The sequence below is a fragment of the Procambarus clarkii genome, chromosome 19 (genome assembly GCF_040958095.1).
Source record: "Procambarus clarkii isolate CNS0578487 chromosome 19, FALCON_Pclarkii_2.0, whole genome shotgun sequence".
Taxonomy (NCBI): domain Eukaryota; kingdom Metazoa; phylum Arthropoda; class Malacostraca; order Decapoda; family Cambaridae; genus Procambarus; species Procambarus clarkii.
Window position 1 is genome coordinate 3502062 of NC_091168.1, and position 25877 is coordinate 3527938.

The window sequence follows — 25877 nt, forward strand, 5'->3', positions numbered from 1 at the left end:
TGAGTGTTCCACCAAGTAAACTATGCTAGGCTGCTGCTTAATCTTCGCCCGCAACCTCCTGCCTCCTCGACGTCAGGGTTAGGCAACTTGCATATAAATTAACTGAAACTGGAAAATATTAACGTTCTCACCTTACACTGCGCCATTCATAACATGAATTCATGAACTCCCTCAAACAATAATTATTTCTATATAATTCTATGTATTGGGTCCTGAGGCCCACCACTAGTACAATCCATCAATGGGTCCTCAAATTAAGTGTGAACTTCTACAGTCTCTTCAATATTACTACTGCGTCTAACAATGACCAAACACGTCCACCAAGTACCACTGCTACTTGAAGTTCCACCATATACCTGAAGATCCTCTACATAGGCTTCACCATACACGTAGTTCTCCTATACCATTGAAGTTCCACTATACACTTGAAGATGCACCATATGAACTTCACCAGATACGAACCTCACTAGACTTGAAGCTCATACCCAAAGTTCCCCATACACGAACTTTACCATACACAAACCCTGCAATTCCATTACCATATAATAATTACATGTTCTTTTATCAAACACAAATAATATTCATAAACTAAATTTCATACTACAATGTCCAACTGCCGCATCTGCACTAAAAGTGCACTCCCCCACAATGGACGAGTCCACCCAGTTAATCTTGTACCGCCTGGGGCTTCCTCCCCTCAGTCGTACACTGCACTCGTCTGAGTGATCATATGTCGCTCCCGCCTCCATAATATCAAATCATCGCAAATTCCTCACATTGTCTCATTATTTTCATAAACTCTAACCTACATTCACAAACGTCCTATAAAATCGCTGGGCACATGATCTAACTATAGCAAGCTCTACATGACAGAATATTGATCGCATACCACAAAAGGATGTCGTGACAACACCTGTCCAACGACGCCCAAAAATGGCGCTCTTCCCGGTCGTCCATAAATTGCTCTTAAACGTGCAATTATCGGCGCCAACCCGTTTTGACTTGAGCGTGAGAAGTCATGTAACAGGTGCCACACAGGAACACCTGCCCAATTTATCCATTTAAAAGGATTTACACACAGTTGGGTCCTCAAAGGCACGACCACTCAATAGGCTTCAGGTCGCCTCTATATCATTACCATAATAACTGAGAATACATTAAACATCGTCCTTCAACAGCTTTTTCATACGCTGTTTACATAGTCTCTCACGAATTCTTCATCATGAGCTACAAACTTTCTTCTTCATTAGGAGGCAATGACGTACGTCCGTTTCCGTCGACTCTCACGACTCGTCCGTCCAGCGGTCGACCCCAAAGACATATTCAACAATTTTAACATGCTGTTCATTCAAAATAGGAATTTTCTCAAAGATAAATTAATATTGTTATATACTAGCATACTGTGCATATTTAGGCATTGGTTAAGATAGGTGTTTAGGTTCCGTTGGCGATTAATTGTATTTGTAGTACGTGGGTGAAGCATTAATAGCGTTGTGGTTCGAACAAAATTCGTCAGTGAAGCATTTGTTCCGGAAGTGTTTGAATGAAATCAGTTGTGAGTTGTGTGTAAACCATTTTTCATTCATAAACAGGGGGTTAGGCAGGGGCATGGAATCACTTTTGAGTCTTTGTTTGGAGGACGGGCTGGTATTTGTAGTACGTGGGTGAAGCATTTACAGTGCTGTGGTTCAAACAAAAGTCGTCAACGAAGCACTTGTTCTGGATGTGTTCGGACGTCATCAGTTTTGAGACGTGCGTAAACCGTTTTTCATTCATAAACAGGGGGGGGGGGGTTTGGCGGGTTCATGGAAGGGACTTTGGCCTTGGTTTATGAGGACAAGCAGGTTTTTGAATAACAAATATTTTAGAGAAGATTTACAACTGATAACATTCAAATTTTTCTCGAGCAATGCATCGCTCACATCCTCTGTTCAAATCAAACCTCTCAGTGCCTCATACATATTCTGTAAATACAAATAATTGCATTATTTATTTTCGTTTTCAGAAATCATTTGCATCAAATGATTCACTATAGAGGAAAACTCGAGCCTCAATTGTTAAGGCAAACTTGCATAAACAACATGCCGAATGAATCAGAAAGACTCATTCCTGGGAAAGGTTCGAACCTTAGACTGTCAGGAGTTTATAACCCACTTACAAGTCGAGTATTCTGACCACATGACCACACAGACTATTCGAAAGTATTGGATACTCTTTAGTGGTAACCTTCTTTTGCTGAAACTGACAACATTATTCGGAGGACCTATGGCAGTTCCTCGACCTAGAAATGGCTTCTTAAACCTTGCTGGGATCAACCGCACTACTCCAGTGACCACAACACAGCAGTTGCAACATCAGGATCTGCGGGTTGGTACAAGGATTCAACTAACTACGTACCACTTAGTTTGATGAAAGGGAGCAGTAGAGCAACAGATGTACACTTACATTGCAACAGGCTTGGATACCCATGTGCATGGGAAATAGGCTTACAGGTTCTGGAAGATGAGAGGAAATGTCAGCACTGTGAAGAAATGCCCGACAGACCACTGGAACATTATTTAACACATTGCACAGTTACAAACCCATTAAGATTTCAACTTAGATTCAACAGAGCAGAAGAAGTTGTTAAACACATATGGCAAAATCTTACTGAAGCGACCATACGAGTCATAAATACTCATACTCCGCCCAAGTAAAACAGAAACAAGCAACATTTAGTGGGCCAGCCAGGGACTTAGGGCCCGCACAGGAATGTCCCTGCAAAAAAAAAAAAAAAAAAAAAAACGCACTATGGACCAAATCAATCTCTTAAATCTGGGAATAAACTGTCACGTTATGTCCAGACCAAGTGAGATGGCCCAGAAAGTGAAGTCGGAGATTCTACATTTTTTGGACGACATATTCGACCTCGAGAAGCAAAAGAAGGTTACCACTAAAGACACATTGCAAGCTAAACTTATTACGGAGGGAGGAAATATTCGAGATTACTACAGGAGAACCATAGTAGGGTAAATTGAGACTATGACCGTGTGCAACACCTGGGCAGGTGAGGCAATTAGGCTCCTGCAGAGGTGTTGCACACATCGTAGTCTCGGGGGGGGGGGGCATGGGTGCGCGTGCGTCGTCGCGCAGAGTGTTTGTGTGACACGGTGGGTGGCTGGGCGTGCCAGGTCATTATCTTGTGAGGGGTTGTGAGTCGTGGGAAGTAAAAGTGTATGTATAGGAACAGGTGAGCAAGAGCAGTAGTTGTAAGATGAACGTGTATGAGTATGTTACGTAGAGTTAACCATGTGGAGATATATAGTTAAATAAAATATGTAGGAAATAGAAGGATATGTTGTGGGCAAAGAGGGGAGGCCCTCCCATGAAGGGGGGCATACCCAGTAGATACCCAGTACCCAGAGAAGAGAACCACCCAGGAGCTTTGACTCTGAGTGGTAGTGCGCCTCACACTTTCGTGTTTTTTAAACAATATGTCTGTTGTATGTAGGAAAGGCTAGATGGCAGAGTGAAGTGTGTATATTTTACCAAAAACGTATAATATTCTCTCCATAGTCTCTGCCGCTGCTTTCGCCTCAGCCTCTAGTCCTAAGTCTTCAACACTGGGTCTAAGAGGAGTCGTTAATTTCGTGTCATGCACGAGTGTGTTCACAGTGGGATGTCACACTGGCAACTGAGCTGTGATCGAAGCACTCATAATATTTTTGTAAACAAAGGAGGTCCCCTCACCTCACTCTCCCCTACCCTTCAGCCTATACCGGAATGGAGTGCCACATACTTACCACATGGCCCATGTCACACCGCATAGGGCATGAGGCACACCACATACCACATGGGTGACAGAGTGAGTGTTCAGACGGCCTACCCCTTTGATAGCGGTCGTGTGACTGAGGTAAATGTGTGGGAGGGGGGGGGGAGGGGAGTATTATGTCGACAATAGCCCCCACCATAACCCCTCGCGCGCTCCCTCCAGCACCTTACCATTGAGTAGAATAATAATATTAATAATAATAAGATAAGATCACACGCATTCTGTTTATTTGCGTTAGTTTAAAAAATAGGGATGTCGGGAGGGCAGTACCATATATATGTTTTAGTTAGTTTTTTCTCAGTAAAGAAGGAGGTGTGTATCAGCCCCTCTCGCCCCCTCAGCTTTCATAGTTCCCTGTCAGCCTACCTTATCAGTCACACGAGATCTCCTCTTCTGAGGTACGGGAGTTCATCACCAGGTGTGTGGAGGCGGCGAGACGAGGGTCTTGCGTGTCTACTTCAGGGAAGTGGCAGCTCCCGCCTACCCGCTACCCTTACACTTAGCATGCTCTGTTTACTTCTCACCCCTCAGGTTTTGGCACTAGCATGCATGTCTCTGTATTCAGAACAAATAAGTAGTTAAGGGTATATACCCATTTTATATAAATTGTTATTCTTTATTAAACACTGAGACATTTACAACGACAATAATAATAATATTTTTAAATGTGCAAACATCATTCTTTCTCCAAATAACTTTTAAGAGTAACAAGCCTCATCGTATACCAGTCGTCAATCTTCTTATAACAAATCAAATCAATGCTAGTGTGTGTTATACACTTCGTAACGTAACGGGGTCATCATGCAAAAATCATTCAATTACTGTGTGGCTGTTTAGACCTCGTAACACACAATGTGACGTAACGCAGAAAATAATCTTTCTGCTGATGTAAAGTGTCTACCTAACATAATGTAACGTAACGTGACTAACATGCAAACATACTTCTTTCCCAATAACAGGTTAAGATTAGCATCAACATCAGTCGTAAGGCAGTCTTCATTCTTCTTATAACAAATCAAAATCTATGTTAGTGTGTGTTTTCACCTCGTAACGTAGCATGACCAGCATGCAAACATTATTCATTCTATTACTATGTGACTGTTTTAGACCTTGTAACTCAAAATGACACATAATGTGGAAAATAAGCTTTCTGCTGATGTAAAGCGTGTCTTACTAACGTAACGTAACGTGACTAACATGCAAACTGTGAGGGATCTAGATCCCTCAGCTAGTTTTCCTAGTTTCTAGATTTGGCTAGACACTCTAGAAATTGAAGCTTTCAAAATAACATATGCTTGTTGGGTGTTGAATGAAAGCTTATGTCAAGAACTATCACTTGAGAGTAGTTAGAAGTCTGTGATTGCTCTGTAGAGAGAATTACAGAGATTTTCCTGTTTCTGTGAAATAGGATGGGAGTTGAGAGTGAGTGTGAGAGGATACTTGACTAAAACCGTTAGAGGTGGGGGGGAGAGTGGGGTGAGCGCTGCCTCTTCCCCCCCCCCCCCCCACATGGGAGACATCACGCCACTCCTTAGGCCTCCTCCTCCTTGTGATGCCACAAGACGCCGAGGGTGACGGAGGCATATGATTGGGTCCCGCACGTGTGGTCCAAGCCTAGTTTTGGAGCGAACAATTCTGATTGGGAGCGGCACGAGGAGCTGTGCCGGCTCCAAGCTGATTGGTCTAGGCATTGTAGGGAGGAGGTATGGGTATCTGGTGTCCCTTAGCCCGCGAAATCTTCAGTTTGAATTGGGCGGCCAGGGAAGGAAGAGGTGTTTGGGTGGGGGCGGCACGCTTGCCGCCTCCACCCCCTGTTAATCGCTTCTGTCGTCCAAATTACTCGATTGGTGGCACTCCTGCCATCAGGGGTTGTGTCAAGGCCCAATTAAGTGAATTGGGGCCAGGGATTTACGGAAGAAACAGTAAAAAGCTAAGAGACAGTTGACTGTGTGAACGCATGAGGCAGGCTGGCAAAGCCTCATGGAGTATCAGATTGATCCCTCATCCCTCGGGTCTGAGTATCCTGTCTAGTGGCAATGGACAATTGATATTGGGCAGTGTACGCGTATGTGATATTGCAGGCCCATGTTGGACTTAGCATTCCGCCAGGCTGCGTCAGTATGGGGACGCCACCAACCGTTGTCACCCAAGTGTAGAACAAAGGCATGGTTCTAGAGTGATGGGGTTGAGATTCCTCAGCCGCGTGGGTACTCCTGTGGGCGGCACCCATGTGCGCGCCCGCCCGTGGGTGGAGGCCAAACACCACCCCGCCCGCCAGCTCGGCCGGTGGGTGGTATGACGTCATACGCCACTCAGGCCACCCGCAGGCCGGCCACCCCCCCCCCTCTCTCAGCTCGGGAGGGGCGCTGTGGCCACATGCCTTGGCCAAATGCCTTGGCCACTTTCCCGGGACAGCCTAGGGCCACATCTTGTCGACGCATGAGGAGCAAGCCAGCTAAGTGTGTCAGCTAAAAGCTAAGTGTGGTAGTAACTTTGGTAATGAGGAAAAATAAGGCAGTAGAAATGAGTAGAAATGAGTACTATTACAGTGTGATGAGTACCGGTGGATGTTCCCGGTAAGAGTTATCTCAGAGCCTCGCCAGGCTAGAAAAAAACAGCTGGGGGCAGCTGTCAGTGGAATCCAGATGTCGGGTAGGGGCGGTACCTGGAGATAGAGATTATACACGGGACCACGCTGTATGGTAGTATGTTAGTAGACTGACTAGAGGATGTAACCAGTCAGTGTAGAGATTTACCATATAAGTGATCCAGCCTGTCGATTCTATATAATTGTTCAGGCTGGATTAATGCCATAGAGTACAGTAAAATTATAATCATTAGAGGTAGACAGGGATGTCAGTGGGACTCCTGAAGTCTGTGTAGGTAGATGCACACTACTTGGTGATATAATTTTCAGAGAGTATGTGAAGGCCATTTCTATGTGTTCATTTGCATGTTCATGTACTGTGTTGTGTGGTAGGTCAGTAGGTGTGATTGCTGACGGATTGCCTAATGATGTCATTAGCATGTGGGGTATGGTGACGGCATCATTATGTTGCAGGTTTGTGCAGTGTTGTTATCAGTTATACAATATTATTGCCCCAGGAACTGTGTTGAGGGTTCAAGGGACCTCTAGGATTATTCAGGGGAATTTTCAGTGCTTAATGAGAGCAGGCAATTGATGGGTTAATTGCCTGGCTGAAGTATGTGTGTGTTCACAGTATTCCTTTGCAATCGGGTGCAAGAAGTAAAAGAGGGAGAGGGGCAGTAATATTAGTATACTTGTGTGTGTTGCACAACCGTGTGTTTTATTGTGTGGGCACAGTAATTAGCAAGTTGCAGTGCTGCAACTATATGTGGGTAGTGCTGATATGTTGTTGCATGCCATTATAGTGTGACCTATGTAACGCTGGGGTTACTTTGTTTCTTTAAGTTATGTTGAGGACTTAAGGATTCAGTGAGTTAATTAAGGGGTAATTAACTGGATAAGGGGTGCACACTTAGTATTGTGGAGTGAGTGAGGGCTGTTATAAGGGAACAGTGTTGAGCTATAATGAGATACGTCTCGGGAGCAATTAATTGTCCATGTGACAATTAATTGACCACTCTAGCTAATTATGTAATTAGCCTTCTCATCATGAATTCACGTAGTGGGAGAGGTTCTGTCAGAGTCTGTCAGTATTTGTGTTAACGTAATATACTCGAGACTAATTACCTTTCAGGGGTAAAGCAATTAGTGGCATATGTTAATTGGTGGAGTAATTAGCATTGGAGAGCTCCGGTGACTCGGTAAAGCGAGGTCATGGAGCTAGCATAAATCGTTGTATTAATCATATCCTGTCTGAGGACAGTGGATTATTGGCACATCTTGTTAATTAGGGTAATTAACTCCTTTCCCGTGAATTCACAGTGTTTGATGAGACCTGCTTAGGCAGTGCGGAGTGAGACGTATTTATGGATGATTAATTATCGGTCCTGGTGACAGGTAATTAATGGCTCAGCAGTAATTAGTGCCCTAATTAGGGTAATTAACACTCACTAGTAATTTTTTGACACAGACTGTGGAGAAGCTACCAAGTTAGGGTAGGCTTAGTTAACGTAACTCAATGGGGATGTAATTAGTGGTCCGTTTGACCTTAATTGAGAATTACTCACTGAATACTTGCAAGGAGTCAAGTGTGTTGTAATATGTTGAGTTATTGTTAACAAGAGAGAGACAAGTGTTAAAGATTAACGTAGAGTATCATCATGTTGTTGTCTAGTGGGAGACAATTGTTTGTGATTACCGTGGTACTTTGTTGCTGACTGCTGCGATCAGTCAATTAACGTAATTAATCACTTCAGGCAATTTCTTTTGCTTGTCGTCTGGTGACGAGGGTAGAGTCATACTAGGGATCTGTGGAGCTGTGTCCCAGAATTCCCGCCTTGCCTGTCGGTGTATCGGGTTACAACAGGGCAACTTCTTAGTGGGAGTTGCAAAGAGTGTTCACACGGGGTTGTGATAGGGGGGAGTCACTGTTAGACTTCCACCTAGTTACGTGGGTCTCTCCTGGGGGGCGGGAGGACCCCTGAGTTTGTGATTATAGTAGCTGTCAGGGAAACCGTGACACTATTGATTGCCTGCTTGTGTCTTTGTTTCAGTGGATCCTTCATTTGTTCAGTTAGTTCAGGTGTCAGCCCGAAGTGTCAGCAAGATGGAGCCTGCTGTCACTTCTCGAGGGGCTGTTGAATAGCTGTGTTGCAAATGCCACTTGATGTACAATAACGTAACCATTCGCTGTGGTGTAACTTAGTCTGTGATATTTTTCTTTGATTTGCAATATTGCGTCATCAGCGGGCACACCTGTGTTCAGGTTAGTTCAGTATGCAGCCTCACAGCAAGGGTTGCTATTTAGCTGTTTGTTATCGTGCCACTGGATGGACATTAACGTAACGTAAACTCGGTAATGTAGTAGTTAGTCTCTTGTTATTAATAAATTGTTATGTTATAGAAAACGGTCTTTGATGTCAACCCTTCAACCATATTATTCCACCATATTTCTGCATATTATTATTATATGTTGATGTGATCTTGATAAGGCGGCTGTTCTTGGGAATTCGAATTCCAATTCATAGCGCCACATCAAATATAAATATTTGATTGTGAGAACCCGTCGGTTACCCTTTATTAGTTTTAACGTCCTGTTTAACTAGGAGGAGCCAGCGGCCTATTGTGGACAGGTTTTCACCCCTGGTGGTGGAGGCCTTGCGGTTTGCTCCCGCTTTTCCTTTTTCTATTGGACTCATGCTTAACTGCCGTGAGCAGACTTTAAACTTGTAGTCCACCTCTTAAGGGAGGTAGGCGTAGAGAAAAATCTCACACAAACATACTTCTTTCCCAATAACAGGTTAAGATTAGCATCAACATCAGTCGTAAGGCAGTCTTCATTTTTCTTATAACAAATCAAATCAAATCAATGCTAGTGTGTGTTTTCCCCTCGTAACGTAACGTGACCAACATGTAAACATCGTTCGTTCGTTCTTTCTATTACTGTGTGACTGTTTTAGACCTTGTAATACACAATGTAACATAATGGTGAAAATCATAGACTTGATATTATATTTAAATTTAGCTTGTTCATTATCACTGAGTACAAGCCATTTATTTGGTTGTAGTTCAAGGCACACTCTAAGGTTTACATTATCCAAAAATGTATTCAGTAACCGATGTAACATCCAACATTATTTTGAAGCAGGTATTTACATTGCTTCTCTCCAGCTGAGACATTAGCGTAATAGTCAGCTTCAATTTGTTAGGATCAACACGATTTAAAAAAAAACTGAGTCAGTTTATCACTGTGCGTATATCAGCTTTATGTACAACCAGAATGAGAATAAGGATTTGGGTTCTGCCACTATTTCGTCAGGTCAACCTTGAGGCATTTAGTGCTGTGTGTCATTGTCAGCTCGTTAGCGACCCACGTCCGGACATCCACTCTCTCTCTCGAGATGACAGCTCGCCTCACAAGCCGCTACCACTCATTAAGTCAGCGAAAAAAAAAAAAAAAAAAAGGGACTATTGTTATCATAGCCGGACAATGAAAACAGAATATTCACCACTCTTAATACTTTATTCAATAACTGCTAAACATAATGTTGGTAAATATTTTTATTTTATTGAAGTAGAACAAACATTACTGAATCATAACGGAGATAATATTCCATGCATGGCAAAACTCACCACACAACACATCACGATGTTTACACTCTCACTGTTTACACTCTCACGCGTGTGTTCGTGCTTTAGACAACACTAGCTGCGTGAGAAGAACTTATGAGCATTTCCATCATCTTAGTGGTAGAGTGAATTAATCAGATATTTAGCGTTCTTTAATTAGCTTCTACCATCAAGCTTATTTTAAGTTTTTTCCATTTTGAAAAGTTAGTAATAATAATAATACGATCATCAAGTCTGTATATGTTCTCTCTTAGACAGACAGTTTCAGACCGTCTGACCTTGAAACCAATGATGATGGGCAAGACAACCTTGAGGCGTTTAGCGCCTTGTGTGGCATTTGTCTCATCAGTGCCTGGCGTCAAGGATTTGCCATCATCAACTAATGATGGGGTTGTCTCTCCTAACCCCCCCCCCCTCACATGTTAACAGTGACATTAAGGGGTTAGACCTACAATAACCCAATGTGGGAGGTTATGTTCGCTACAGTAAAACTGAATATTTACCATTCTTAATACTTTATTCGTCCAAATACCATTTTAAAGTAAATCTGTCTAGTCGGTCTGTATGTTGTCTCAGTCAGTCCAGTCAGGAAGAGTTTACTGAATGTGGTAATCATTTCTTGTGGGAACATTTCCAGTTTAGTTTAAAGTTTTTCATCTTTAAGGAAATAACACAATCATCAACACCGTCTATATGTGGTCTCAGTTAGTCAGCGAAGTCAGTAGGTGGTTACTGAATGTAGAATCATTTCTTGTGTGTACATTTTTTAGCTTAGTTTAAAGATTTTCATCTTAAAAAGAAAATAATACAATCATCAAGTAAGTAATTATCAAAAGAAGGCACCAAACCGGGAAGGCTATGTAGCACCATCAAATAATCAGAGGGCGCTAAATATCATCAAGAATGCCAATACAAGAAAAGAAACGCATAAGACGAACGATATCAACAGTATCCGAGTCACCAAGAATACTATTGAGAGACAAGCGACCGCGGGGGACGGTCGGAAAACAAGACACACGTTCGTCCTGAAAGTCAGGACATTCAACAAAAATGTGCATGACCGTAAGAGGGAGAATGTAATTAGGACAATAAGGCACAGGGTGGCGCTCCATCAAGTGACCATGAGTTAAGCTGAGTATGGCCAATACGCAACCTCGCCAGAGCCGTTTCTTATCACCGGTTACGGTGGTAGGAGGACGGTCACGAGGGCACACAACTTTTAAGATTACGTAGTTTGTTACCAGTAACAGACGACCAACAAGCCTGCTAACGGGTAAGGATGGAGAAATGGATAACCGGGTAAAAGTCGGAATAAGGAATACCTTTACGAGAGATGGGACAAGAGCGGACAGCTTCCCTGGCGGCAGCATCCGCACGCTCATTTAAAGAGACACTAATATTGCTGGGAACCCAACAAAACTCAACCGACTTAAATTTATTGAGAACAAGAAAGAGCCAATGCTGGATCTCGACAATCACTGGATGAACCGGATTAAAGGACCCGAGAGCCATGAGGGCACTACGAGAGTCAACAACAACTACAAAGGAAGATTGACAACGAGAAAGCAGGAGACGAAGAGCATAGAGAATAGCATAAAGCTCCGCTGTGAAGATGCTAGTGTCCGGAGGTAAGCGACACATATAAGTGCGATCAGGAAAAACATCAGAGTAGCCAACACCATCCGCAGACTTAGACCCATCGGTGAAGACGGAAACAGAGCGGGAATGAGAAGAAAAGTGCTCAAGGAAAAGGCGTTTTAGAACAGTAGGAGGGGTAAAAGCTTTAGTGATGCGGGTCAAGGATGTACAAAACCGCGGAAGGGGGACTCTCCAAGGGCGCAAAGATGGAAAAACACGAGGAGAAACATTAGAAATACGAACGGAGAGAGAATCCTTGTACACGAGATAACCGGACAGAAAGAGGGAGGTGGTGAAGAGGAACAGGAACTGCAGGAGGGGTAAAAGTTAAAGCACGACAGAGGCGAGAGGAAAGATGTTCCTCTTGCCTCTGTCGTGCTTTAACTTTAACTAAGGACCGCGCAAGATAGCGAAGACAGTAGCCATCACGGCGGTCCCAGAGAGATAGGAAGCCAGTGTCAGCATACAAGCTGAGAACGGGAGTCGAACGAAAGGCACCAGAGCTGAGGTGCAACCCAGTATGGTGCAAAGCATCAAGATGGCGAAGAGTAGAAGGAGAAGCAGACGAGTAAGCAGGGCAACCATAATCGAGCTTAGACAGGATGAGTGCATAAAGAACTGCACACTACAGATTTTTCTACTCTAAGCATGAGACCAATAGAAAAAGGAAAAGCGGGAGCAAACCGCCAGGCTTCCACCACAAGGGTGAAAATCTGTCCACTTAGACCGCTGGTTCCTCCTAGTTAAAAAAAAAAGGACGTTAAAACCAATAAACGGTAACCGACGGGTTCTCAATCAAATATTTGTATTTGATGTGGTGCTATGAATTGGTATCCGAATTTCCCAAGACCAACCATCATTAAAAAAATCACATTGCAACATTCGTATAAAGCAGAACATGGGTGGAAAAGAATGGTTGAAGAATTGACATCAAAGACCGTTTTCTATAACAAAACAATTTATTTACAAGAGACTAAACTACTACAACATCGAATTAATGCTACGTTAATGTCCATCAAATGGCACTATAACAACAGCTAAATAGAAACGACTCCGGTTCATTGCTGTGCGGCTGCATACTGAACTAACCTGAACACAGGTGTGCCCACTGACGACGCAATATTGCAAACAAATAATTCACAAGCCTAGTTTAAACCACAGTGAGTGAATCGTTACGTTAATGTCCATCCAGTGGCACTTGTAACACAGCTATTCAACAGCCTCTCGAGAAATAACAGCAGTCTCCATCTTGCTGACACTTCGGGCTGACTAATTGAACTAACTGAAAAAAGATGCCCACTGACGACACAAGCTTGCAATCAATATTGTCACGGCTTCACGGTGAACAGATACTATAATAACAATCTTATGGGTCCTCCAACCTTCCAGGCGAGATACCCACGTAACTAGGCGGGTAGTCCAACACTGACCCCCCCCTATCACAACCTAATGTGAACACTCTTTGCAACTCCCTGCAAGAAGTTGCAAATGTAAACAGTAAACAAAGCCAGGCAAGGTGGGATTCTGAGACACTTCTCCAGTAATCCCCAAGTTACTTTACTCGTCTCCAGACGATAAACAAAAGAAATTGCCTTAATTACAAAATTAATTATGTAATTAATTACGTTAATTGACTATCCACAGCAGTCAGCAACAAAGTACTTTACGTTAATCACAAACACTTGTCTCCCTCAGACAACAATATGATGGTACTCTACGTTAATCACCAACACTTGTCTCCCTCAGACAACAACATGATGGTACTCTACGTTAATCATCAACACTTGTCTCCCTCAGACAACAATATGATGGTACTCTACGTTAATCATCAACACTTGTCTCCCTCAGACAACAACATGATGGTACTCTACGTTAATCACAAACACTTGTCTCCCTCAGACAACAATATGATGGTACTCTACGTTAATCACCAACACTTGTCTCCCTCAGACAACAACATGATGGTACTCTACGTTAATCACAAACACTTGTCTCCCTCAGACAACAACATGATGGTACTCTACGTTAATCACCAACACTTGTCTCCCTCAGACAACAATATGATGGTACTCTACGTTAATCACAAACACTTGTCTCCCTCAGACAACAACATGATGGTACTCTACGTTAATCATCAACACTTGTCTCCCTCAGACAACAATATGATGGTACTCTACGTTAATCACCAACACTTGTCTCCCTCAGACAACAACATGATGGTACTCTACGTTAATCACCAACACTTGTCTCCCTCAGACAACAACATGATGGTACTCTACGTTAATCACCAACACTTGTCTCCCTCAGACAACAACATGATGGTACTCTACGTTAATCACAAACACTTGTCTCCTTCAGACAACAACATGATGGTACTCTACGTTAATCACCAACACTTGTCTCCCTCAGACAACAACATGATGGTACTCTACGTTAATCACCAACACTTGTCTCCCTCAGACAACAACATGATGGTACTCTACGTTAATCACCAACACTTGTCTCCCTCAGACAACAACATGATGGTACTCTACGTTAATCACCAACACTTGTCTCCCTCAGACAACAATATGATGGTACTCTACGTTAATCACCAACACTTGTCTCCCTCAGACAACAACATGATGGTACTCTACGTTAATCACCAACACTTGTCTCCCTCAGACAACAACATGATGGTACTCTACGTTAATCACCAACACTTGTCTCCCTCAGACAACAACATGATGGTACTCTACGTTAATCACCAACACTTGTCTCCCTCAGACAACAACATGATGGTACTCTACGTTAATCACCAACACTTGTCTCCCTCAGACAACAACATGATGGTACTCTACGTTAATCACCAACACTTGTCTCCCTCAGACAACAACATGATGGTACTCTACGTTAATCACCAACACTTGTCTCCCTCAGACAACAACATGATGGTACTCTACGTTAATCACAAACACTTGTCTCCCTCAGACAACAACATGATGGTACTCTACGTTAATCACCAACACTTGTCTCCCTCAGACAACAACATGATGGTACTCTACGTTAATCACCAACACTTGTCTCCCTCAGACAACAACATGATGGTACTCTACGTTAATCACCAACACTTGTCTCCCTCAGACAACAATATGATGGTACTCTACGTTAATCACCAACACTTGTCTCTCTCAGACAACAACATGATGGTACTCTACGTTAATCACCAACACTTGTCTCCCTCAGACAACAACATGATGGTACTCTACGTTAATCACCAACACTTGTCTCCCTCAGACAACAACATGATGGTACTCTACGTTAATCACCAACACTTGTCTCCCTCAGACAACAACATGATGGTACTCTACGTTAATCATCAACACTTGTCTCCCTCAGACAACAATATGATGGTACTCTACGTTAATCACCAACACTTGTCTCCCTCAGACAACAACATGATGGTACTCTACGTTAATCATCAACACTTGTCTCCCTCAGACAACAATATGATGGTACTCTACGTTAATCACCAACACTTGTCTCCCTCAGACAACAACATGATGGTACTCTACGTTAATCACCAACACTTGTCTCCCTCAGACAACAACATGATGGTACTCTACGTTAATCACCAACACTTGTCTCCCTCAGACAACAGCATGATGGTACTCTACGTTAATCACCAACACTTGTCTCCCTCAGACAACAACATGATGGTACTCTACGTTAATCACCAACACTTGTCTCCCTCAGACAACAACATGATGGTACTCTACGTTAATCACAAACACTTGTCTCTCTCAGACAACAACATGATGGTACTCTACGTTAATCACAAACACTTGTCTCCCTCAGACAACAACATGATGGTACTCTACGTTAATCACCAACACTTGTCTCCCTCAGACAACAACATGATGGTACTCTACGTTAATCACCAACACTTGTCTCCCTCAGACAACAACATGATGGTACTCTACGTTAATCACCAACACTTGTCTCCCTCAGACAACAACATGATGGTACTCTACGTTAATCACAAACACTTGTCTCCCTCAGACAACAACATGATGGTACTCTACGTTAATCACCAACACTTGTCTCCCTCAGACAACAACATGATGGTACTCTACGTTAATCACAAACACTTGTCTCCCTCAGACAACAACATGATGGTACTCTACGTTAATCACCAACACTTGTCTCTCTTAACACAAGTCAACTTGTTAACAATAACTCAAAGTCTCCTTAAATTACATCACACTTGACTCCTTTCAAGTATTCAGTGAGTAATTCCTAATTAATGTCAAACGGACAACTAATTAAATCCCAATCGAGTTACGTTAACTAAGCCTACCACTATCTTGGTAGCTTCTCAACAGTCTATGTCAAACTTTTACATAAATGAACGTTAATTACTCTAATTAACCCCGAGCAATTAATTAACTGTCACCAGGACCGATAATTAATCATACATAAATACGTCTCACTCCGCACTGCCTAAGCAGGTCTCATCACTGTGAATTCACGGACGAGGTGTTAATTACCCTAATTAACATGAGCATCTTAATCCACTGTCACCAGACAGGATATTATTAATATAACGAGTTATGCTAGCTCCATGACCTCGCTTTACCGAGTCATCAAGAACTTTGACGTTAATACTCCACTAATTATCATGAGCCACTAATTGCTATACCCCAGAAAGGTAATTAGTCTCAAACAAATTACGTTAACACAAATACTGTCAGACTTTGACAGTTCCTCCCCACTATGGGAATTCATGATGAGAATGTTAATTACATAATTAGCTAGAGTGGTCAATTAGTCAACTCGGGCAATTAATTGCACCTGAAACGTATCTCAACAAGCTCAACACTATTTCCCTTAACAGCTCTCTCTCTCTCATTAAGTAATGTGCAACCCTTTATGTCGTTAATTACCACTTAATTAACTCTCATTGAATCCTTAAGTCATCAACACAACTTAAAGATCACAAAGTAACCCCAGGTTACATAGGTCACACTTACAGTGGCATAACAAAATAAATGTACAGCCCACATACGATTGCAGCGTCTCTGCAACACGGATATTACTGCACCCACACAGTAATGACACACACGGTTTGGCAACAACAAAAGTATACCTATATTACTGCCCCCTCTAATCTTGCAACAGTTGCAAGGAATTACTGTGTGGAATCACTACTCTAGAAAAACAATTTACGTTAATATAAGACACTGTCGCTACACTGACAGCTGGTACTAATTCTCTTAATTAGGCAGATTAACCAATCAATTGCTTGCTCTCTCATTAAGTACTGTGAATTCCACTGAGTAATTAAAGGGACCTCCTTAAATCATCAACACAGCTGCTAGGGCAGTAATATAACGTATACCAAACAACAACACTGCCCAAACACACAAACATAATGATGCTGTCAGCATACCCCACATGCTAATGACATCACTATGCAATCAGTCAGCAATCACAATTTCTGACTTACCACACAATACCGTAATAATATATATGCAAATGAAACACATGGAAATGGTACACACTAATCAATGATCATAAATCAAATAGCTTACCCATCATGCATCCACATAAATTTACATATAATAACAATATCACTAGAGAAATTATACATAATTATACAGACCTCACGGTGTCCACTGACAACCCTACTACACTGGCCTGCCTATCTCTGTAAATATAATTAACATGCGGCAACATGGCATTAATCTTGACTCTGAACGATATATACATTTAATCGACAGTTCAACGATCACTTACATGGTAGAAATATCTACACTGACCAGTTTACATACTCGAGTCAGTCTTCACACACAACATATCTATATACATCTACATGTGTGGTTCTGTGTATAATATACACCCTCACAGACGGTCACCTTGACATCACTACAGAAAGCTGCCTCTCAGCTGTTTCCCTCGCCTGGCAGGCGCTATGGAACAACACAGCTGGTGCCGGAATTAACATTAGTCCAGAGACACTGCATACACTACAATATAATGAGTACTCTCGATTACCACTCTCATTACCTTCATTCCCCCAGTCACAGCCTCACTTGCAGAAGAACACCTAGCTCGCTCCCATGTGCGTCGACTAGGTGTGGCCCTAGGGTGTGACCAGGGCATGTGGTCAAGCGTGGCCCAAGGGGGTGGCCAAGACATGTGGCCACTGTGTGGCCCTAAGGAGTGGCCACAGCGTGGCGCTAAGGAGTGGCCATGGAGTAGCGCGAGGTGGTCGTAGCGCTCTACCCAGGATGAGATGGCGAGCGGGGTGGCTGGAGTGGTCCACAGGTGGGTTGGCAAGGGTGTGGCCACCTCGTGGCCCCGTGTCTGGCCACGGAACGGTGCGGCGCACACATGGGGTTGCCTCAGGCTGGCGGGCTCAGGCGTACACAACGTGGGTGGAAGATGCACTCACACCCACACCACGAGCATGGCTCGCTCAACCACCGGGTGTGATAATGGCGGGAGGCACAACATGGCGGACATGGCAAGGTGGAATTTCAAAGTCCAACAGGGGCCAGTAATCTCCTGAATATTACGCTCCCATGAACACTGAGAAGCCCTACCCAATTCCACCACTTGCCAGTTATTATAGACAAGACAACTCATCAGATGTGAGCTATACGACCAGATACATCACGAGGCTTGCCTGGTGCCTTATGGGTGAGCACATGTCTAGTCTTACACAGTTCCTTCTTTACTCCTTTGCCCAAGATCACGCAAATTGGATCCCGACACGATCCACGATGGCAGGATTACCGTGCGTGATGAGTAATAAGGATGATACAACGATTAAAGGTGGGTGGAGGTGGCAGACACGCCACAACTACTCCTGGGCATCCAGCCGCTTGGTCGCCGCCTCTAGACTGCCTTTGGTGGGCCAGGGAAACTCAAAAGGCCCGTCTCCCCCCCACCTTGTCTTGACCAATCAGAACAAAGCCAGCACAGCCTATCGTGCCGCTACGAATCTCCGCCTTTCGCGCCTAAACATCACCACGAGGCTGAGGTGCCTAGACGAACTACAGACGACCCTACCCTGAGGTGTCCAGTGACGTCACTAGGCGGTGAGGCCTAGGAGTGTGACGTCATACCTCACAGGGTGGGGAAGGCCACGTTCACCCCTCTGTCCCCCCCACCTCTAAAACCGTTGGCTAGTGAAGTACCCACCTGCACCTCACACTCTACCAAGTCCCATTTCCCAGAAAACAGACTAAATTCTGCAACTCTCTCTACAGAGTGTCACAGACTACTGGCTAGTCTTAAACGATGGTCCTTAGCATAAGCTTCCATTCAACACCACATAAGTGCTGGTACTGTGAAAACTTCTTTTCTAGAGTGCACCCTACACTCTAGCCTAATCTAGAAAACTAGAAATACTAGCTGAGGGAATTTCCATTCCCTTACAACTAGAGAGGAATATAAAGCGGGGAGAGTGCGCCTATCTGCTCCCCAAGAAGTATGGGACAATACCCGAAGGAGTGTAAGGGCCTTAGAGCACTCAACATGGAGGTAAGAGATATGGGGAGACCAAGACAAACGAGTGTCAAAGAATAACCCCTAAAGCTTCGCGGAATCTTTGTACTCAAGGGGATGACCATTAGTGCCACACACACTCACACACACACACACACTACGGGGCCTCGTACACACACACACACTACGGGGGCCTCGTACACACACACACACACTACGGGGCCTCGTACACACACACACACACACACACTACGGGGCCTCGTACACACACACACACACACACACACACACACTACGGGGGCCTCGTACACACACACACACACTACGGGGCCTCGTACACACACACACACACACACACACTACGGGGCCTCGTACACACACACACACACACACACACTACGGGGGCCTCGTACACACACACACACTACGGGGCCTCGTACACACACACACACACACACACACTACGGGGCCTCGTACACACACACACACACACACACACACACACTACGGGGGCCTCGTACACACACACACACACACACACACACACACACACACACACACACACACACACACACACACACACACACACACACACACACTCACACACACACAAACACTTGGTGGGTGGTGGCTGAGTGGACAGTGCTCTAGACTCATGGACCTAGGGTCCGGGGTGCGATCCCCCGGCACCACCGGAAAAACAAATGGGCAGAGTAGCCTTCACCCTGATGCCCCTGTTACCTAACAGTAAATAATTACCTGGGAGTAAGACAGCTGCTACGGGCTGCTTCCTGTGTGTGTGTGTGTGTGTGTGTGTGTGTGTGTGTGTGTGTGTGTGTGTGTGTATGTGTGTGTGTGTGTGTGTGTGTGTGTGTGTGTGTGTGTGTGTGTGTGTGTGTGTGTGTGTGTGTGTGTGTGTGTGTGTGTGTGTGTGTAATCACCTATTTGTACTCATCTATTTATGCTTGCGGGGGTTAAGCTCTGGCTCTTTGGTCCCACCTCTCAACAGTCAATCAACTGGTGTACAGGTTCCTGAGCCTATTGGGCTCTGTCATATCTACACTTGAAACTGTGTATGGAGGCAGCCTCCACCATATCACTGCCTAATGCATTCCATTTGTCATTAACTCTGACACTAAAAAAATTCTTTCTAATATCTTTGTGGCTTATTTTGGCACTCAATTTCCACCTGTGTGTGTGTGTGTGTGTGTGTGTGTGTGTGTGTGTGTGTGTGTGTGTGTGTGTGTGTGTGTGTGTGTGTGTGTGTAGAAAAAAAATAAAAATTAATTATTAGTTAGTAGTAATAGTTGATTGATTGATTGACAGTTGAGAGGCGGGTGCGAAAGAGCAGGGCTCAACCCCCGCAAGCACTACTAGGTGAATACTCCCTCATACACACTAACTCCCAATCACCCTCTAACACACACACTCTCCTCCCCCTAGCGCTTTCCATGCCCTCACACTCCCCCCAAAACACCCCTTCCCCTATGACCCCCCCCCCTCCTTCACTAGGTCTGAAGTGACTATCCCCATCCCTCTCCCACCTCTCAGTTTCCCACGCCTTCCCTTTCAAACACACACACACACACATGTCAGAGAACCCACAAGGATGAGAGGAAATGACGAACCAGCGAGACTCGACCTGGTCTTCACTCTGAACGACTCTGACATAAGAGAAATCGGGTTTGAGGCCCCAGTAGGAATGAGCGACCACAGTGTATTGGTGTTTGAGTACCTGATTGAAGAAGGGTTATTGAACTCGAGGAGGGATACCGAAACCAAAAGGTTAGCATACCAAAAGGGAAACTATGAGGAGATAAGAAAATTCCTAACAGATATAGCATGGGAAACAGAGCTCCGGGAAAAGACGGCCCAAGATATGATGGACTACCTCATGCAAAAATGCATGGACGCAGCAAACAAGTTTGTCCCAGCCCAAGAGGAAAACAGTGAAATGAAGATGAGAAACCCATGGTTTAATCAGAGATGTAGGCTAGCTAAGCAGCAAAGTAAAAGGGCATGGAGAAACTATAAGAATAACAGGACACTGGAGAGCAGAGAAAGATACCAGAATACCAGGAATGAATGTCAGGATGAGAAGAGAGGCAGAAAGACAATACGAAAATGACATCGCAAGCAAGGCAAAGACTCAGCCTAAATTGTTGCATAGCCACATCAGGAGAAAAACAGCAGTAAAGGAACAGGTTATGAAATTAAGGATAGGGGCAGAAGGATTCACTACAAACGACAAGGAAGTGTGTGAGGAACTGAATAAGAAGTTCCAAGAGGTCTTCACCTTAGAACAAGGAGAAATCCCAGAGATAAGAGAGGGAATAGCTAACCAGGAACCACTGGAAGAGTTTGAGATTACCAGCGGGAAAGTAAGGAAGTGTTTACTAGAGTTGGATGTGACAAAGGCTATAGGCCCAGATGGAATCTTCCCTTGGATATTAAAGGAAGGAGCAGAAGAACTGTTCCTCCCACTCTCCATAGTGTATAACAAATCACTGGCAACAGGGGAACTGCCAGAAATTTGGAAAGCAGCTAACGTAGTCCCGATATACAAGAAAGGGGATAGACAGGAGGCACTGAATTACAGGCCAGTGTCCCTAACCTGCATACCATGCAAGCTGATGGAGAAGATTGTGCGAAGAAAGCTAGTGGAGCACCTGGAGCAAAAGAACTTTGTAACACAGCTTCAACATGGATTCAGGGATGGCAGGTCCTGCCTCACAGGGTTACTTGAATTCTACGACCAGGCAACAAAAATAAGGCAAGAAATAGAAGGGTGGGCAGACTGCATATTTTTGGATTGTCAGAAAGCCTTTGATACAGTGCCACACAAGAGGCTAGTGAAAAAGCTGGAGATGCAGGCTGGAGTGAAAGGGAAGGTACTCCGTTGGATACAGGAGTACCTAAGCAACAGGAGACAACGAGTCAGTGTGAGGAGTGAGGTCTCAGATTGGCGAGACGTTACGAGTGGAGTTCCGCAGGGGTCAGTCCTTGGACCTATACTGTTTCTGATATATGTAAATGATCTCCCAGAGGGTATAGAATCGTTTCTCTCAATGTTTGCCGATGATGCAAAAATTATGAGGTCTGCGAAATTATGAGGTCTCAGATTGGCGAGACGTTACGAGTAGAGTCAAGCAGGGGTCAGTCATTGAACCTATACTGTTTCTGATATATGTAAATGATCTCCCAGAGGGTATAGAATCGTTTCTCTCAATGTTTGCCGATGATGGTAAAATTATGAAGAGGATTGAAACTGAGGACGATAGTAGGAGGCTACAAGATGACCTAGACAGACTGAGTGAATGGTCAAACAAATGGTTGTTGAAGTTCAACCCGAGTAAATGCAAAGTAATGAAACTAGGCAGTGGAAATAGGAGGCCAGACACAGGATACAGAATAGGAGGTGAAGTACTTAATGAAACGAACAGAGAAAAAGATCTAGGAGTTGATATCACACCAAACCTGTCTCCTGAAGCCCACATAAAAAGAATAACGTCTGCGGCATATGCGAGGCTGGCTAACATCAGAATAGCGTTCAGGAACCTGTGTAAGGAATCATTCAGAATCTTGTACACCACATATGTAAGACCAATCCTGGAGTATGCGGCCCCAGCATGGAGCCCGTACCTTGTCAAGCAAAAGACGAAGCTGGAAAAAGTCCAAAGGTATGCCACAAGACTAGTCCCAGAACTAAAAGGCATGAGTTACGAGGAAAGGCTGCGGGAAATGCACCTTACGACACTGGAAGACAGAAGAGTTAGGGGAGACATGATCACAACCTACAAAATCCTCAGAGGAATCGACCGGGTAAACAAGGATAAACTATTCAACACTGGTGGGACGCGAACAAGGGGACACAGGTGAAAACTGAGTACCCACATGAGCCACAGAGACGTTAGAAGGAACTTTTTCAGTGTCAGAGTAGTTAACGGATGGAATGCATTAGGCAGTGATGTGGTGGAGGCTGGCTCCATACACAGTTTTAAATGTAGATATGATAGAGCCCAGTAGGCTCAGGAATCTGTACACCAGTTGATTGACAGTTGAGAGGCGGGACCAAAGAGCCAAAGCTCAACCCCCTCGCAAGCACAAATAGGTGAGTACAAATAGGTGAGTACACACGCACATGCATGCACGCACACAACGGGGCCTCGTAGCCTGGTGGATAGCGCGCTGGATTCGTAATTCTGTGGCGCGGGTTCGATTCCCGCACGAGGCAGAAACAAATGGGCAAAGTTTCTTTCACCCTGAATGCCCCTGTTACCTAGCAGTAAATAGGTACCTGGGAGTTAGTCAGCTGTCACGGGCTGCTTCCTGGGGTGTGTGTGTGTGTGGTGTGGAGAAAAAAAAAGTAGTTAGTAAACAGTTGATTGACAGTTGAGACGCGGGCCGAAAGAGCAAAGCTCAACCCCCGTAAAAACACAACTAGTAAACACAAGCAAACACCCCCATTCCCCTGCTGGCACCCCTCTCCCTCACTCTTCCCATCCCACAAACTCTCTTTTTTCCTTCCTTTCTCTCTCTCTCTCTCTCTCTCTCTCTCTCTCTCTCTCTCTCTCTCTCTCTCTCTCTCTCTCTCTCTCTCTCTCTCTCTCTCTCTCTCTCTCTCTCTTTGTAACACCCATGACCCTAGAGTTCACACCCAGGGAAGCCTTCTCCAAGAGGTCAGCCCAGTGATCTCTGAATTATCTTATATGTTGATTAAAAATTCCTGGGTTAGTTTTAGTCAGCTAGTTTCAAGTATGTAATATTTCATGATACTCTTGTCAAACATTGCAATGGGATTAGACCCCAGATTCTTATGTGTAAACATCCATGGATCTCCCCCTTTTAGCCAGGTCAAAGGTCAGTCACACACGTAATTAATAATTCCTCTCTTGAACAGTGTATGGTGAATGTCAAACAAGCTTAATGAAAATTCTTGAGTGTTTGTGCATGTGTGGCTGACCTCTTACATTCTTGGTGTAGGTAGCAACAGCAAATCTCCCCCTCTCCCCCCCTTTTTGGGTGTATATATTGGTCCTGTAGAGACTTAGAGAGAGAGAGTGCCGAACACCAGGGTCCAGAGTGTGTCTGTGAGAACATCGCAGAGCCAGGGAGGGACAGAGTGAATCCACGGGAGGGAGAGACAGAGGTCTTAAGGTAAAGTGTGATCTCTGAGGGTTTTGTTCCATGTTTAAATTTCTTAACTATTGGCCAGTGTTAGAGTAGGATTTATAGTGGTGATTAGCATAATTTTGTTCTCAATAAACTTTTGTTAAATTTCCCGTGTCAATTGTTGAATCATCTTAGCCTTTTGGATATAGTAGGTTGACAACCGTCCTATTATTAATGACAGTTATAGAAAGTACTCTCCAAGTCAAGCAATGTTTCTTGCCTCGTTGCTTGATATAGTCTCAATGGTCAAGGCAGATGGTGGCAGCATTTTTTTAATCCTGTGTAGCATTTCCTTGTTGGCAGTGTACCTTTTGGTTCCGGTGTAACCATCTTATGTCAGCTCATATTACAGTGTTCAATAACAGTGTTACCAAGTGCAACCGATAGGAAGTGTTGCTCTGTCTTATATTATTAGTTAAGTATACAGTTTATAGTTCATATTTTATAGAGGTGTTACATCTCCCTCTCTTTACTCTCTCTTTGTTTATTACTTATTTCTTTCTGTCTCTGTTACGAAACCGGATCCAGCGTCCGAGCAAGGAGCAGTAACGACTACGCCATCTGTGGGTCAGCTCCCGAAACCCCCGCCAAACGAACGACGACACCGTATGAGGACGGCGAATATCGGCCACAAGGGCCAGTTTCCAGTCCTGTGCAGCTCACAACACAGCCGCTCCTGACCTCTGGTGAGGTGGTGCTCCGACGACAGCGCCATCTATGGACTGGATACGTCAGGTGTTTGTGCCCGAGCCCGTAAGTGAGATGTATTAGTGTCCCGGTTATTGATGACGTGTCTGCTTACAGAGCCGACCTGGGACCACTGTGTTGAAGGTTGAGTCAGTCTACCCGAGGCAGCCAGTCTCCATACTGTGAAGTTTGCTGCAGCTGTTGTGACGTCGTTCCCCCGGAAGAACACTGTGGTGTGTTAGCCTGCCAGTGGAGTGGCAGTGAAAGGATTTACCCGGGACCGACTGTTGGAGACGATCATCCACTGGGGTATTGAGGACAGGAGGGTGATTTGTGATGTCACACGAGACTCCTGTCTAGGGCGTACCCCTTATATCGTTCGTGGAGTGGCCGTACCAGCCTTGGTGGCTCAGTACCTGCCAGCAGACCAGCTGGACGTGTGGTTGACGGCCTCCACGACGGTGCCCCCAGTGGACCTGTGTTTTGGCTGACCTGTGGCCCGGGTAGGCTCGGCATTCTCAGAGGACACGTCTTGAGGCCACGAAGAAAGCACCAAGGACTCAGCACCAAGTGGTGTGGCACCAGCGTCTTCAGCAGAAGACCACGATTATGGATTAATCCCCTTGTATAGTGTTAATACCCCCCCCCCCCCCCTTTGTGTAACCGTTTTATATATTATTTATTGGTGACGGACATTATATAATATTAAGTTCTTAGCTTTCTTTCCCTACTCCCTTTAAGTTACTTGCGTCACGGATCTCATCCCTTGAAAGCCTCTGCTGGCTTGGGGTCGGATATAACTTCCTCTAACAACATCAGAGTAAGGACCCCGTTGCGTCCCGAGAGGGCCGTAACATA

General features: G+C 44.5%; 1 protein-coding gene across 1 annotated transcript in view; it reads left to right on the forward strand.

The window, feature by feature from the left end:
* Window positions 1–25877, forward strand: part of LOC123751353 (alpha-(1,3)-fucosyltransferase C-like) — a 58732-nt gene that overhangs the window by 26515 nt on the left and 6340 nt on the right. The gene's annotated exons all lie outside the window — the stretch shown is intronic.